This window comes from Pelodiscus sinensis, chromosome 5, assembly GCF_052426305.1.
Source record: "Pelodiscus sinensis isolate ZL-2025 chromosome 5, ASM5242630v1, whole genome shotgun sequence".
In the NCBI taxonomy this organism is placed as follows: Eukaryota; Metazoa; Chordata; order Testudines; family Trionychidae; genus Pelodiscus; species Pelodiscus sinensis.
The window spans coordinates 75,746,566-75,763,779 of record NC_143056.1 but is presented as its reverse complement, the minus strand read 5'-3'; the positions used below and the strand labels follow the sequence as shown (position 1 = coordinate 75,763,779).

Below are 17,214 nucleotides of genomic sequence, written 5' to 3'. Positions count from 1 at the left end.
CTGTTAAGAACTATGAGAAGTCCTGTGGCACCTTAGGGCACATCTGCGCAGCAGGGGGAAAGTCAGCTATGTCAATTGTGTAACCAAAGTCAAAATAGCTTAATTGGCTGTTGGTGCTATCTACACAGTTGGAAGTTGACGGAAGAACAGTCTTTCTTTGACTTCTCTTACTCCTCTTGAAATGAGGGTTACAGGAGTTGGAGTAAGAAGTCCTCCATATCAAAATTATTTTGAAATAATGGCTTGCTGTGAAGACGCACATTTTGGCATTTTGAAATAGTCAGTTATTCTGAAATAATACCTTTAGAGCCGTGGTCACCAACCAGTAGATCGCGCTCTACTGGTAGATCTCAGGGGCTCCAAGAGTAGCTCTTGAGCCCTCTCTGAACTGCGCACCTGCGCAGTGCATTTACATTAGATTTCCTCATGTAATGTAGGCGGGGCTTCAAGGAAGGGGCGGGGCAGTAGATCTTCACCTGTTCTGAGACTTAAAAAGTGATCTTGGGTGTAAAAAGGTTGGAGACCACTGCTTTAGAGAGACTTTATATATTTATATATGAAGAAGTGGGTTTTACCCACAAAAGCTCTCTCTCACTCTCTCTGTCTCTCTGGCTGTGTCTAGACTGGCCAGTTTTTCCAGAAAATCAGCCGCTTTTCCGGAAAAACTTGCCAGCTGTCTGCACTGGCCACTTGAATTTCCGCAAAAGCACTGACTTCCTACTGTAAGAAATCAGTGCTTTTTGCGGAAATACTATTCTGCTCCCATTCGGGCAAAAGTCCCTTTTGCGCAAAAGGGCCAGTGTAGACAGCTGAGATTTGTTTTGCGCAAAAAAGCCCCAGTCGCGAAAATGGCGTTCGGGGCTTTTTTGCGCAAAAGCGCGTCTAGATTGGCCACGGACACTTTTCCGCAAAAAGTGCTTTTGTGGAAAAGTGTCCGTGCCAATCTAGACGCTCTTTTCCGAAAATGCTTTTAACGTTAGAAGCATTTCCGGAAAATCATGCCAGTCTAAACGTTTTGTGTGAGAGAGAGTGAGCGCGCTTTGGGGGGTAAAGCCCACTTCTTCAGCTGAGGGCCTCTTTGAGAGGGAGTCGAAGAGAATTCCTGCTGCCATTCCTAGATAGGAAAAGAACCCCAGATTGCTATCCATGCTGCTCTAGGAAAGGTGGGATGACACTCTATAACTTCCAAGTTGAGGGTAAAGCCACAAGTGGCTCCTTTGTCCTGTTGTGTCTGGGATCCCCGCTTGCCTTAATCCAGTCTCAGTCTGCCTTTGTTAATGGAGTGGAGGCAGTGGAATGACAATGTGATATGAGAGTAGAAGGGAGGGTTAGAGATGTGAAGGACCTTGGAGGGGAAGACAAATTTAAACTTAATAGGGTGTCAGGGATTCAAAAAGTGAGATGTGCTCAGATGAACAGGCAGGGAAGATGTTTTTAGCAGCTTCATTTTGCTTTTTAAGCTTCAATCATGAAAAAGTACAGTAAGATTGTTCCTGATGGAAACTTTTGCATCACTTAGAAAAGCAGTCATATAAAATGACAATTCTTAGCACCTCATCAAGCAGCATGGTGCAAACAGACTGTGGGGCAGAGGAGTTTACTCCCCATAGTGTCAGATTAAAGTATCATTGCAAGACTTGAAGACCACACAAATCAGCATCGCCAAAGATGTTATCACAGCCATTTACATTTTGAAGAGATATGTATGAAATGGCTGCAGCAATACCTTGGTTGTTTACCACACGTCCTCTCCGGGGCAAGATTGCTGTAACAGTTCAGCCCTTACACACCCAGATGGCCTGCTGTCACACACGCTGTTCTAAAGCGGACAAAACCACAAGAGATGTCACTAAAACAAATGGCCTCTTATTGGTTTGTCTTATCTATTTTCAGTCAGGTTAAAGAGTGAATCCATCTGGATGGAGCACGTGGTTTAACCTTTATCATGGATATTTGTTTTCTGTGTCATATGCCTCCCAAAAGTTAGATCAGACTGCAGCTCTGCCAGAGCAATGAATGAGTCAGGAGTTCCTGGCTCAGTCTGATTGGCTGTGTAACCCTGTGAAAAGAATATAATCACTTTATGCCTCAGTTGCTCCCCTCTTAGATAGATATAGCAACACTTAGTTGTGCCTCAAGGTGCTTTCTGGCAAAAGGGAGCAGCGGGATTCAGGTCCTGCAAGTTATCTGAAAAGGTTGTGTGCACACAAAGAGCATTATCCTGTTAGCTTAGCAAGTGAAAAATCTAGCACAAAATGTGACTCAGGAAACAAAATACGATTCCATATGGAGAAGTGTGGCTGAATTAACATCTGAATTACACAGGGGCGGCTTGGGGAGACGGGCCCCTTGCCCTACCTACAGCTGCGTTCCCTCTGAGGCCCTGCCCCCCACCATGGGGAGGGGAAAAGATGGGAAGGGGCAAGCGTGTGTTCCCTGGCTCCCAGAGCACCGGGGAGTGAGGAGGCCACATGGTCCGAGCCTCTCTGGAGGACAGGTGCTGGGGGCAGCAACATTCCACTCCCAGAACACCTCCAGCAGGACGCCCATTGGAGGAAGGATTCTGAGAAGCAGAACAAAACCGCAAGAGGCTGGAGACTGGACACGGCATTAGATGTGCTTCTAATGTGAGATGACAGCAAAAAGACCTATGCAGCTGCATAAGTCACAGAGATGGAGATAATGGTTGTTTTTTGTATAGCCCTGGTGCAAGCAGATCTGGAATGCTGCATTCAATACTAGGCATCCCATTATTAGAAAGGTATTAACAAGTATGGGGTTAATATTAAAAGCAACAAAAATTACCAAGGCTTTGGGGACTCTGCCCTTGGAGTCTAAGATCTAAACATGCTTAGCTGTGTTAAGACAAGATAAGAGGCCACAGATATGAGGAGTAAAATACCAAGGAAAAAGAAGGTATAGTTAGATATAATGATACAAAGGACTGAAATTAAACAAATAAAAATGGAAGGTAAGTACCATTAAAAGTGTTTTGTTTATGAAATCTATTACATTGTAGAATGGTCACTCTGAAAACAGTGGGACAAGTTTCAGAAAATGACACTGAGCATAGTGCTAGTGTATCTGCATCTAGGCACAATTCCGCATTGGCTGATGATATGAAGTGGGCTGGCTGATCTTACACTGAGAGAATTTTCCATCTTTAAATTTAACCATCTCCTGTGGTTTTAAGTGTTTCTCCTCTTTAGGGCGCTGTTTGGCATGTCTGAAGCAAACCTGTAAGAGAGAAGGCAAATAGATTAGCTGTCCTGAAAGGACAGAAAGGAAAGAGAGAAAAAGTCTAAAGAAGTGTTTGTGCACAATATTCTACAGTCAAATTGCAAACCATAAAAAAAAAAAACCCCACAAACTCTCTTCGTGCAGACCTCTGCTGGAAATGCTCCTAAGAACATGGACAAACATTCACAGTCACAAATTGTTCATTCTTTGCCCTCTGCAACAGAATATACCATATACCTGTAGTATCAGATCAGAGTGAACTGGAAATTGTCTTCCTCCCCTCCTCTTTTTTTTCCTTCTTCCCCCTCCCCCTTCCCTCATTTATTCTTGGATTTGGACTTCTAACACTCCTGTCATCTGAAGAAGTGGGCTGTGCCCCCAAAGCTCCAGATACCATGTACATGTTTTGTTAATCTTTAAGGTGCTACTAGACTATTTGTTTTTTAAGGTTTTCCTGTTACAGTCTAACTCGGATACCCCTCTGAAGCTTTTGGAAATTCCCATGAGACAGCCTAGGGATGGGGAAAGAACCTACAACATTAAATTAGATTGTGAAACTCACTGCCACAAAGTTGTTGAGACATCACAAGATTCAAAATAGACAGGACATCTCTGGATAAGAAGAATATTCACAGTTACAGTGGTTAATGCTAACAATTTTGGAAGGAATATTAAACTTCATGTGTAAGGGTTATCATCCGGTCTCTAAATAATAAAGGTCAGGATGAAACATAATATAGGAACCATCTGGTGCTGGCCATCGAAGAAGAGACGACATTTGGATCTGTGTTGGGTTATATCACAGAGATTCCCTTGTGTCTGTCCCCCAGTGTGCTTATAGTACAATTGAGTCTGCCTGTCCATCCTCTGGGACTCCCCACCACCCTGTCCCACTGGGCCAGAAGCTCTGCTCTTCCCTAACAAAGGCACAGAGTTGAGGTAACAGTTCACCAGCAGAGTAACACAGATGCTTTTTAACACCTGTGCTTTTTCCTCTTTCCTCTTCTTCCAAAAGAACTCCCTTTTCCCCGTCCACATATGCCTTTTTGTGAAAGAGCTCTTTTGCAAAAAGGTTTCTTCCTCGTAGAATGAGGATTACCAATGGCAGAAAACCCCCTCTGTTCTTTAGATTTACTTTCAGAATAACGCAGTTCTAGTGTGGACATTCCTCAAGTTTTGTCAGAAAAATGGCCATTTTCCAACAAAACTCTGTAGTGTAGACATACCCTCAGATGTGATTTTTCACAAACCTGAGTTGATTTTTTCTCTGTCCTAGGGTAAAAGCTTCTGGTCTCAGAGTTCTTTGTTTTCAGGTTTCTTCATGTTTATTCTCTTAGGATGGGCAAGGCAGAATCAAAAGCCAGTTGAAGACTAAGTTGATTGCTTCCCATTCCTTAAATAGAATTTCCCCAGGGCAGGAGTCCTTTATTTAACCCTCCCCACCCCTCTGGAAAATTACCAGATTCAAGATGGAGTCTGGCACCATGTGACATGGTTAAATTATCTGTAGGACCAACCACAGTTTAGGCTTACAGTTAAAACAAAGCCATTCAAAGTAGATTTATACTACATATTACATTTCACCCTAACTTCAAATATAAGAATAATTCTTGTACACAAATAGAATATAGACATTCAGCAGATCATAACCTTAAAAAGTATGTTTCATGATGTATTTTGCCTAACGTCTTCAAGTTATGCATATTCATAAGCCAATTTTCATATAGCATGTGGGGGCCATGACAGTCAGGTTTAGCCTGTCTATTCCTATGTTTCTGTTCCCATGATGCTCCTGTAGTAGCACTGCCAGATGGTGGCATGAGGTAAAGGAGAGCATCTCACTAGCTGGCATTTCCCATTGTACTTCCCTGCTGCAAGAGAAGCCTGACCTGGGTCTGCTTTGTTTTCAGAAGTGGAAAAAGATGATTGGGCCATTTGTTATGTGAATTCAGGACAAGATCATGGCACAATGATACCACAGTGACAGGAGCCAAGCTGGCCCTAGACCAAATGGCACCCCCTCCATTTGTTAAACTTTTACATACCTTATTTTTTATTGCAGTTGCAGCCCATTTCACAACTTTGTTTTACAATTTACATGCATGTTTTGTTGTCCCAGAAGATGATAAATTTGCATGTTAGGATCTGTAAATCTGTATTTATTCATGCCATATGTAAGCAAATAAAATCTGTTTTTCCTCTAAGCGTATAGAAATTTTTAATTTTAAGAATAATTGAAATGTACCAACATTAAAAACGTGCACTAACATTGGGTGGACAGGTATGAAACGGGGTTGGTGGCAGCCATAGATGGTAACCTTAGTCCTTAGTTCAAAGGTTGCTTTTCTCACCTTTGCTCTCATGAACGCCTGTGTCGGAGAGATACTATTTTATCACTTGGCTAGTGTTTGTGAGTATCACTTAGTAGCTTTCCAGTCAGATTTGTAACCTTGTCCATGACCTTCCCCCTGATAGTTATGCAAACAGTACTCCCACAAGGATACTGAATCTAAAGCAGGTGCTTTTGCATCTAATACAACCAGGTTAAGGGAACGGCAGCTACAAAGCATGAAGAAAGCTCTTGGATTTAGCGAAAGCGTCTTGTCTGGGGTGGGAACCACTGTTTCTTCAAGTTCGTGCTATTGTCACAATATTGCAGCTGGGCTTTCACTTCACTTCAGCCCATTTTCACTACTTCCTGGAGAGGCACTGCTCCTTATATGCCCAGGAGAGCATGGCTGACAGCATTCGAGAAGGTTTAAGAAAATATAGTTCTCAGTCTGGAAAGTTCCACAAGATTCTATGAAGGCCCAGAACATTCTAAATTTACTGTACACATTTCACCCTCCGCAATAAGTAGCGAAGGTGATTCTTCCAGACATTAGGTCCTCAGATAGTGCTGTGCATTTGACTGTAGATGACACTGTGCATTTTGACAGATCTCTGTTAAGCTTTAATAGTATTATATAAAGACATTGCCATCTGTACATTAATCCATTTGCTATGACTTTTTTTTGCTTCTGCTTTTATTAGAATGGATCGTTGGCTCAGTTTGAATCAGTGCCTTACTGTTTTTAATATTTAGTGAGAGTTCCATGTTGATTTTTCTTTAATCGGTATATGAACGTGTATGGTAGGGGGCATAAACTACTAAATATACAAAGAAGAGAGGATGTGATCAAATGTGTTTGAGAACCATGCAAAGGGACAATCTGCCTCTTTTTTTTTTTTTTTTTGTATTTTGCATGTTTGGAAATGGAACTGTGGCATTCTTGGCCTTTGGCACTTCTCTCTTTTTTTTTTTTTTTTTTTTCTTAATTCATCTTTTTAATGAATTTAGAACTGGTTAAAGGAGGCTCAAGAGAAGGCACAATCAACAGCTGTGCCGTCTTCTCCACTCTGTGCCTGCCAACATGCCTCAACATGACATAAAGGGATCACCTCTAGGAGCAAGAGAGTTATTTAGGATCCCACCTCAGCTATGCTTCTCCACAGAGATTGCCAAGTGCATATTGTAGTGGGGTGTTTTTTTGAAATGTGGACACCTCTCAACAAGCAACTGTACTGAGGCCTGTTAACTCATTTCATGGAGCAGTTCTCAAATAGCAACAGTTTGTCTGTTCCATTTAAAGCTATATGAAGAAAAAGAAGTGGTTTTGGATACAATGTGAGACATGTCTCCAGAGAAGTGGAACAAGTGACTCACTAGAGCTGGATGATTCTGATTAGTGAATGAATGTCAAATCACACTGGCTGTTATACAGAGTTCTTTGTAACAGCCCTATCATTAGGAACAGCTCAGAAGATGCCTTCCCTCACTCCGTGCCTCACTGTGATTCATTTGCATTTCCATTCACAGGTCTGCACAGGCCTTTCTGCCCAGGGAATGGCTGCTATGCTTCTGTGTGAGAAACAAATATCTTATGTTCCTAAAATGCAAGCCCATGAAATCAATTAAAATGGTTATTGTGTCATTAGAGGTGGAACACCAAAATCTGGGACCCAAGGTATGTTCATTAAAAAGCCAAATGGAAACCGCTGGTCTTTGTTTAATGCTATTTTGAGAGCTCATTGAGGCTGGCAAGGTGGTGAGGATGCAGTGCGCAGGCATGGTCTGCTCCTGAACTGAACAGCATGAAAACTGGTTGAGTCAGTCAAAGACAATAACAAATAGTGTGTCATACTGGAAGTGATCATAGTGCCTCTGACGGATTTATGTTCGGCAAGACTGGGAGACAGCCTTGAGCCTATCTGGGCTTCACACCACCAGGAGGATGATTAGCATTCATTTCCCACTCTAAGCACAATTCCTGTTTGTTAGGCCCTGCCTAAATTATGGTTGCTAACACCAAGCCAATTGCAGCAGATTTCACAGCATAGAAATCCTGGCAGCCCCACAGGCAACTGCCCTCACTCCTTCTTTCTGTCTAGTCACTTAGGGTACGTCTAGACTACATGCCTCTGGCAGCAGAGGCATGCAGATTAGACTACCCGGCATAGGAAAATGAAGCGGCAATTTAAATAATCACCGCTTCATTTAAATTTAAATGGCTGCCGCGCTGAGCCGATCAGCTGTTTGTCAGCTCAGCGTGGTAGTCTGGACACTCCGCGGTTGACATCAAAGGCATTTGTTAACCTCCCAGGTATGCCTCCTGGTATGACATCAAATGCCTTTGATGTCAACCGTGGAGCGTCCAGACTACGGCGCTGAGCTGACAAACAGCTGATCGGCTCAGCGCGGCAGCCATTTAAATTTAAATGAAGCGGTGATTATTTAAATTGCCGCTTCATTTTCCTATGCCGGGTAGTCACCAGAGGCATGTAGTCTAGACATACCCTTACATGCTAATATAGCCACTCACGTGCAGAACTCACATTTGTAAATCAGGCCCAAAGGAATTCTGTGATTGCTACAGACATCCGTAGCTACTGTACATTTTGAAATTAAAAATGAATAATAGTTGTACTTGCCCTACTCGGCTCTTCAGTGGTTTTCAAAACTCTCAATCCTTTCTCACCAGGGAGTGGCTAGAATGAGAGAAAGGAAAACCTCAGCTGCTTGAGGCTTGTCTAAATGGGAAAATTGACCAGCAGAACTATAGCAGTCATATTATACCACAAGAGTCCTCAAGTATAGCTTCCCCACAGGGGAAGTGTGAGGGATTTTTAGGGTAGTGCATGTCACTTTGGAAACATTTTAAGCTGTGGACCAAAAGTAACTTTTAATCCAGAATACAGTGTCCACACAGGGAGTTATAGTCGTACTACTAGAGTGGTATAATTACATTGATACTGTGCTGCTGGGAAATTTTCCTGTGTAGACAAACCAATTTTGCAGAGGGGTTGAGGAAAATAATGCCCAGCATTCTGAGGGAATGGATCCTAGAAGCTTGGAGCCACCAAAGCCATTCAGTATAATGCAATGTGACAGACAGAACCAAGCCAGAGACCTCTAGAGCTAAAAGCCAGCTGGTTCTTAGCTAACGCTGGAGGGAAATTCATTTTTTCTCTCTTTAAATGGTCGAAGTCAGTGGTTCCCAACCTCTTTTTACACTGGGGACCAGCAAACCCATACAAAAACTTTTGGCAGACATGCAACATTTTATTTGTGTATTTGCATATTCATTATGCAAATAATGAATATGCAAATAAAAAGTTACTAGTCCACCAAAAGTTTGTGAAGGAGTTTGCCAGTCCCCAGTATAAAAAGCCCTGGCCTCTAGAGCCCAAGGGGCTAGCCCTAACCCCTAGAGCCCCCCACCCCTCCACTACCTCTCAATGTAAGCCAATGACCCCAGAGTCCCCTGCACCCAAATCCCTCAGTGCCAGCCCCCCCCCATCAGACTCCCCCAGTGCCAGCCTCCTGTTTCCAGAGCCCCACTGCATCCAACCCCTCCAGAGCCCTCCCCAGTGCCAGGTCCCAGTCCCTAATATTAGCCCCATGCCCAGTGCCCCACGGTGCCAGCCCAGCCCTCATGACCCCATCAATATTACTGTAGTCCTATCCCCAAAACCCCCCAGTGCCATCTCCCTAGCCCAGATGCCCCAGTATCCCCTCCCCTTAGAGCTCCCTAGTACTTGTCTCTCCCCCAGACCTCCCCAGTATTAGCTTCGCCCCCAGCAGTAGTCCAGCCCCCCTCAGCCATGCATTGCCTGCCATCTGAGCTTGCTGCCCAGGTTGCAGCTGCTCTAAGACTGCAGTGCCTGGCTCCTTATGACCATCCTGCTGTGCAGTAAAGTGCTCTTCTGTGTCTGGCAAGAGACCCTGTCCCTGTCTGGCACTGGTTGGCTGAGAGGAGGGGTAGGACACGCCCCTCCCAACAGCCATGGGCCCAAGAGCCCCCGCAACCCATCAGCAAGAGGTCCGTGGCCCAGCAGTGGGTTGCAAACCAGCAGTTGCAACCCAGTAATTTAAGTGCCACTACATGGAACAGTGAACCATATCCAGTAGGTGTGTGGGTTACAATAATACATAACATGCTGTAAATTAAAGAGCGTATGATGATACATAAACACAAACGGGATAAAAGGTAAGGTAAGAATTCATTCTCAGCTAAGTGTTTCCTGATGACTGTAGCATTACTGTAAAGCATTTTTGGTTGCATTTTGTGTTTGTCTCATGGAATTTCTTTGGTTTGGAGCAAAATGGATGAGGGAGAGAAAAATACTCAAGCCATAAGATTAAAGTGGGTTAGGGAAGCAGGAGTTATGATGTGTGTACATATGAATGGGGATTGGGAGGGTATATGGAATTCTAATGCATACATGTGTGAGACACCCTTCCACTCTATCCCCTTTACTGAAAAATCCTTACAAGCAACAGAAAATAGGGGAAAGCCCAGTACTTCCAGCTCAGCCCCAGTGCTTATTATTAAATCTGTATGGTATGGAAATGGTTATAGCAGAACTGAAAGCACATTGGACTGGGCACCGTGTAAACATAGGAAAGTGAAAACTTTTGCCCCGAAGGGTTTCAGTCTGAAGTCGCACCCAGACCAAGAGTAGATGAGGCTACAACATACAAACATATGAATATGGTGAAGAAGTGGCATAGCTTTAGTTAGCTACATGTATTGGATTTTCATAAAAGGAAAATGGAGGGAGGATGGGAGCAAGAAAAAGGGAAAGAGGAAAGGGCATAACTTGTCACTTGCCTGCCTGTTATCAGCTGGCTGGGTTCTGTAGGCATCATGGCAAAATGTACACTTAGGGTATGTCTAGACTACATGCTTCTTTCAAAAGAAGCTTTTTTGAAAGAATCTTTTGAAAGAGGTTGTCTAGACAGCCACAACTTTTTTGAAAAAGTGATCCGCTTTTTTGAAAGAGAGCAGCACCCAGGCAATCTGGATGCTCTCTTTCGAAAAAGCCCTGTTTGCGGTCAAGGACTCCTTTTTTCAAAAGAGCTCTTTCGAAAACAGGCATTCTTCCTCGTAAAATGAGGTTTACCACTGTCGAAAAAACGCCACGTTCTTTCAATTTAATTTTAAAAGAATGCAGAGGCAATCTAGGTGCAGTGAATTTTTTTCGAAGAAAAAATAAAAAAGGCCCCTTTAAAAAAAACAACAACATGTAGTCTAGACATAGCTTTAGAGAGGGATTATTTGCTGTATAATTGTATGCACCTTTTGTGCTGTGTATGTACATGGGCTGGCCATACCAGCACATTCTACTTACTATGCAGGCCACGTGTCATGTTTTCAGACGTTTGTCACTATTATTTCTCGAAAGGTATGCAGACACCTTTCTGAAGGAAACTGCCATTGGCATTGCACTGGTCAATGTGAAACTACATTGCCTCAAAAAGAATCTCAGATTTTCTTTTCTTTTCTTTTTTTAAGTGGGGGAAGATGGAAAAGTCTGGTTCCAAGATTATATAAATTGATGCAGCTCCATTTACATCACTGAACACAAAGGCCAGTGGAACTACTGATTTATGCAGGCTCAGGATCTGGCCCACCATGTCTTTCTTCCATGTCCATACTCACACTTGCATCCTAAAAACAACCTAGAGAATCTTCCTCAAACTTTTCTTCCACACACACACAAACACAATCAAAGAAGCATGCGTGGCAAATTCCAACGCCAAAAAAAGAATCTTTGTGAAAGGTAGGATCAATTGAAAATGAGACCTGGGCCAAAAACAAAATTTCAAATTAAGTACAGCTTTTCCTACTGGTAAAAGTGCTTATATATAGTTGTTTAACAAGGAATGAAATTCTATAATATGCATATTATTGTGTTTTTTCATGAACCTGGCAACAAGCAGGAAATGGGCAGGGAAGTCAGCTTATCAGATGATACTAAGAAGAGGAGGAAGGTCATAGCTACTGCCGCATTTATTACCAGTACAATGAGCTGCCATTGTTTACTATATACAGGAGGACTGGCATGCAAGGAGATGCTCAGTCTGGATAAATAAATTGAAAAGGCCAGGGTCCAAGTCTGAATGAACAATAGCCCCGGGGAGAATACAAGCCACCTCTTTGACTGGACTTCCCTCCAGGAAACTCAAGTCGAAATAAAGTCCTCCTGTATCCTGCCCCCCAGTCTAAGGGCACTGGCTCAGTTCCAGCTTATCATACAGATCATATTTCCAGAAGGAGCTGAATGCAGGCCGTATACATGGAATAAAGCCTGAACAATCCTGCACTGGCATGGAGTAGAACTGGCTTAGTTGTTTTGGCAGGGCCTGTGAAACAATTCTTCTCCACCTCAAACATAACTGACTCCTTTCTTTTCTCCTCTGACTGCCCCCAAAGTACAGCCTGAAGAATTTTTTTCTCTGGCTCCTGCTGCAGGAGAAGCAGAGCAGAGGCTGCTTGTATTTCAGTCTATTCATATTAGCCAAGATTTAGGAAGTGTTTTGCAAGGGACTGTTGTCCAAATATGGGGAATTCTAGGGCCCCATCTGCAACAAGGTTAATATATAGTCTGGTAAATTTAGGACTTATAATGCTTTACATTAACTTTCATAACCTCTCTGCGCAACCATTGTGCTGGAGGGCAAACAAAGGCAGAAAAGTTAAGGCCTATGTTTTACAAGATGTCTTTTGTTTTTTAGAGGCTTTAGAATTTGGGTGCCCAATTTAGTTCTCATTGTCAGAATGCTTGCAGTTTCTGCTATCTGCAAACTGTACTTGTGATGTGTGTGTAATGCTTCTGAAAATGAGGCACATCATTGGGAACCCAAAATAGAGGCATCCACTTTTAGAACTGAAGCTTTACATGAATTGACCAAGAGGAAAGGGAAAACCAGTGTCTAAGCCATGGTCAAAAACACAGCCTCTTGTTCTCAGACTCATGTCTAGTTCACTAGTACATACTTTGGCTGCCTTGGAAGCCAGGACAGATGGAAATTCTGTATGCCACCTTTGACTCTTGCCCATACACTTCCATAAAAGAAATACATATAAGCATATTTATAACTGGAACTGCTTAGCTCACCGTGTTTATTATTACACAGGGACATGCACATTTGAAGTCTGTCTCTTTCAAGAAATAAGATTCACATACAATCTTGTGGCAAAAAACGTGGCTATATTTTCTGTTAGTAGAAGTTGAAAATACATTAACCTTATTTTTATGCTTCCTGTTCCAGGAAGGAAGGGATTTTTTTAAATTACACACTTTGACTTCCTAAATTGAATGAAACCAGATTTTCTGCTGATCCTTAAAGAATTTTCTGAACTGCTTTGGTGGGAAAAAAGTGTCCTTGTATCACATGGTGAAAATGCAGCATATTTCTCTGTGATTCATTAACACACCACTTCCTCCATACACTGTTAACCTTTAACCTGCTAATGTAAACAAAGAAAGACCTTCCATTGACCAGCATGTCAAATGACTATTTGTTCCTTTTGATGTGCCATACAAGGAAAATATTAAAGACAAAGTCCAGATTCTTAAATGTATTGAAGATCCTAACTTCCATTAAAACTAATGGGCGTTGGGCACCTAAATACCTTTAAAAAAATGTGGGTTAATCTCATCTTTGTCTTTCTCACTCTAGCCATTATTTCTTTCTTATAAGGGACCTTTTTCCCCCAAATATATTTTAAGTAGAGGGTTTGAGATCATTTGTTTTTTAATGAAATGTTAGAAACAGGGTCTTGACTCCGTAAAAGTCCTCTGACACTTTGGTACAAATAGGCATATAAGAACTGGCATAATTTCAATTTAGATTATGTTCTACATTCTCCTTAGACTAAGGATTATTTCTTGCTCTTTATCTTAAACTATTATACATAATATCTCTGTGTGCTATTAATCATCTGACATATTCTTGCTTTAGTAGTAGCTGCATTTCAGTGATAGGTGCAGTGTTTATATTTTATTAAATGCTTAGAGATCCTACATGATAAAAGGTATTTTATTAACATGTTTTCCTCACTGATACAGCTTTAAATCCACCATGTATTTATAGCAGTAATATGTCATACCTCTGGGGCACTATGTTAAAATGAATTTAATAAAAAACACAATTTACCTTTGAGGTAAAGTATTATCCCAAATTTATAGAGGAGGAAACTGAGCAATGAGGGTCCTGGCTTGCTTTTCAGCATTTGCTAGAAGCTGTATGTACTCAACTACTCTTAAAAATCAGGCAAGATGTGATATGTTCCAGATCAAACTCTGGCATACAAGTATTAGAATTCTGGTGCTTCTGATAGTCCCTCTCTGACTCATCCCATTGCTGTTCCATTCTACCTCCCTATAGCTTACAACCACAAAGTCATCAATGGTATTTAGGTGGCATGATGAACACATGTATATCTGGATTCCCCCCACAACCTGGGTCTGCAGTTTTCATTTGGGCTATGTCTAGACTGCAAGCCTCTTTCGAAAGAGGCTCTTTCGAAAGATACTTTCGAAAGAGCCTCTTTCGAAAGACAGCGTCTAGACTGAACGTTGAACTTTCGAAAAAGCGGCTTGCTTTTTCGAAAGAAAGCATCCAGTGAGTCTGGATGCTCTCTTTCGAAGAAGCCCTATTTACATTGAAGAACGCCTTCTTTCGAAAGAGGAACTTTCGAAAGAAGGCGTTCTTCCTCGTGAAATGAGGTTTACCGCCATCGAAAGAAAAGCCGCGTTCTTTCGATTTAATTTCGAAAGAACGCGGCTTGCAGTCTAGACGCAGGTGAAGTTTTTTCGGAAAAAGGCTACTTTTCCCGAAAAAACCCCTGAGTCTGGACACAGCCTTGGCCTTAGGGAGTCTTTCGTTAGGCATTTCTCCTTCAGGACCAAGTAATTGCACCTAAATGCCTATCTGATGTAGGCCATGTCCAAAGACACAGAAATAAATTTTGCCTACTGTAGTAAGTGACACAAAACTGATTTAACACAACACATCTAGGTTCTGATTAATTTGAGGATGAATTTTATCTTGTTGGGATTTGCAAGGTACAATGACGTTCATTCTGTAGCATCATGATTCTTGCACCACTGCATGATGAAGTTACATCATCTAATATGAACTCAACAGGCTGGGATGCTCCTGCACAGCACTATATCAAGAGATACAGGATACACTTGAGACTCCTGTAAGATTGAGTCAAGATAATAAGGACTGTTTGGGATATTTTGCAATGGAGAGGTGGGATGACTCTACCCCGCTCACTAGGAGATTCTAACATGGTTGTAATAGCCACTGCAGAGGCAGATGACTTATCCAGGGAATGGGAGATGTGTGGGGGAATATGGCAGGTAAACAACAATTGCTATATTGGGTGTGTGGAGAGAAATCATGGGTCTAACAATGTCATTTTTAAGGCTATGCCACTCCTCAGGTCCCCTTCAGTTCAAACCCTGGTACCAGGAGGCATGATTCCATTGCTGAATGGGGATTTGTGCCAGCAGTCAATGTACAATATTCCCATTGTGAGATTAAGGGATGACATCAGCTTGTTTGCCCAATGTACCAGCAAGAGAAAAAAAAACAATACATCAGTGCCTAGATGCTCCCCTTAGCACGGCAAAGGATCAGACTAAACAGATCAAGAGATGGATGCATTCCTGAGGCACTTCCATTAAATGCTGAGTCTCCCAAAAGACACTTTTTCATCACACATGTTCCTTTCTGCAGTCTGACTAGAAAACACTAAACAATGAGGCCTGCAGCTACCCAGACAGTGTGCACAGTGCATGACATTGGCAGGGACACTCAGATGGGGGGCAAAAGAGGCAGTTTCCCATGGGACACCTATTTAAGAGGACTCCAAACCAAGTGATAGTATGACCTAATGCTGCAGCTCACAATGCCACTCATTGAAATTTGGCCTGGTTGCCTCTCTGTCATGCAACTCCATGCACCAGGTTGCAATTCCTGGAGCAGAAAGTAAGGCCTAGACCTGCAGGACAAGAGCCAAGCTACCACTGCAGGCTGAGTATGGGGAAATTTTGTATACCATGGGGAACATTTCTGAAAGCTCCCATGACACTAAATGCTCACAAGTCATAACATATTCCGAGGGCAAGGTGGCATGTGTTTTATTTTAACAGATCCACCCCAATGTGATCAAAGCTAATTTAATGTAAACCCTCTGGGTACTTAATCATTTAAGGATGAGAGTTACGTCTTTGAACAGAGTCACAAACACCGCTGCTGACCATGCCCCCCGTTATGGCAATCCTGGGCTCCAGGCTTCTCTACCATTGTACTTCACTCAACCCCTGAAGGGTCACCCACTTCTATTAGAGTTCTGTGCAGAATTCCACATCTTGAGCCTCAATATGTGCAGCTATCACAATTTTGAGCTCCCCACAGCTCAGAAAATGCACCTTGATCTTGATGTGCAACCTCCCTGGATATCCTTCTGCTATTCTTCCCCTGAGCCTAGATTTCTAGTTGTTCTGCTCAACATGGCATGGGGAAAGGGTAATGAAATGGACAAATGAGGCTACCAAGCAGTACACTGTAATGAAACATTTAATTCCCAACCTAAGCCAGGTATGAATCTGTTTACTGAAAGCATGCACTGAGTTTAAAGCACAGGTCTCAGAGACAAATGATCTCAGTATTATTCCCAGCTGTACCACCAACTTGCTGTGTGACCTTGGGAAAGTCAAATAATTTCAAACTGTCCCTCAGTTTCCCTACCTGACTAATAATGCCCATCCCATGGGAGTGCTCTGAGAGTCAATGCACATTCTGAAGCCCTTCTTTTGTTGTTCTGTCCTCTGACCTTTCTAAAGTAGAGAACACTTAGGCTACATCTACACTACGAGTTTTCTCGGGAAAAATATGCTAATGAGGGAATCACTTGCATGAGTCACAATCTCATTTGCATATTTTCTGCCAATCTGTTTTTTCACTAGGGTTTTTGTGCAAAAACAAGAGGTGTGGACGTTTTCTTTTTGAGCAAAAACCCCTTTTCCCACAAGATCCTTATGTCCCAAAAAAGGAGGTTTACCGATCTTGCAGAAAAAGGGGTTTTTGCACAAAAAGAAAACGTCCACACTACTTGTTTTTGCACAAAAGCTGTAGTGAAAAAATGGATCAGCAGAAAATATGCAAATGAGATTGTGACTCATGCAAATTAGTCCCTCATTAGTATATTTTTTGCCGAGAAAACTCGTAGTGTAGACATAGCCTTAGTGGCTGACACAGAAGGACACCTATCCTGCTATTTTAGCTGTTTATGTGACACTGTTCTGCACAATACTTCCTGCAGAGAAGCCATCACTATATCTAATGTGCCTGATTAATATACCCCCAACACATACAAAACGTTTGCCAAACAAATAATACCAGGGCCACAATGTTCTAAATAATACCAGGGCCACAATGTGTTCTAAATAAACTTACTAATTTACATCCAAACCACTGTATAGGGAACTGGAACCCTGATGGATAATGCATTTGTGCACAGCAGTTCTGGGTACCTCTTTTGAAGAAAACAGTGTGGTAATACATTTTGTTATATATGCTTCATTTTTCTATGTAATTGACTATGCAAGTTGGGAATGAAGAGTACATCC

At 42.3% G+C, this 17,214-nt stretch overlaps 1 long non-coding RNA gene across 1 annotated transcript in view; it reads right to left on the bottom strand.

Annotated features, from left to right (window-relative positions):
- Positions 1-2,976: 2,976 nt before the first annotated feature.
- Positions 2,977-17,214, bottom strand: part of LOC142829161 (uncharacterized) — a 30,822-nt gene continuing 16,584 nt past the window's right edge. Inside the window, exon 2 of the long non-coding RNA XR_012903516.2 lies at positions 2,977-3,237. This is a non-coding gene — a long non-coding RNA (uncharacterized LOC142829161). The remainder of the gene's footprint in view (positions 3,238-17,214) is intronic.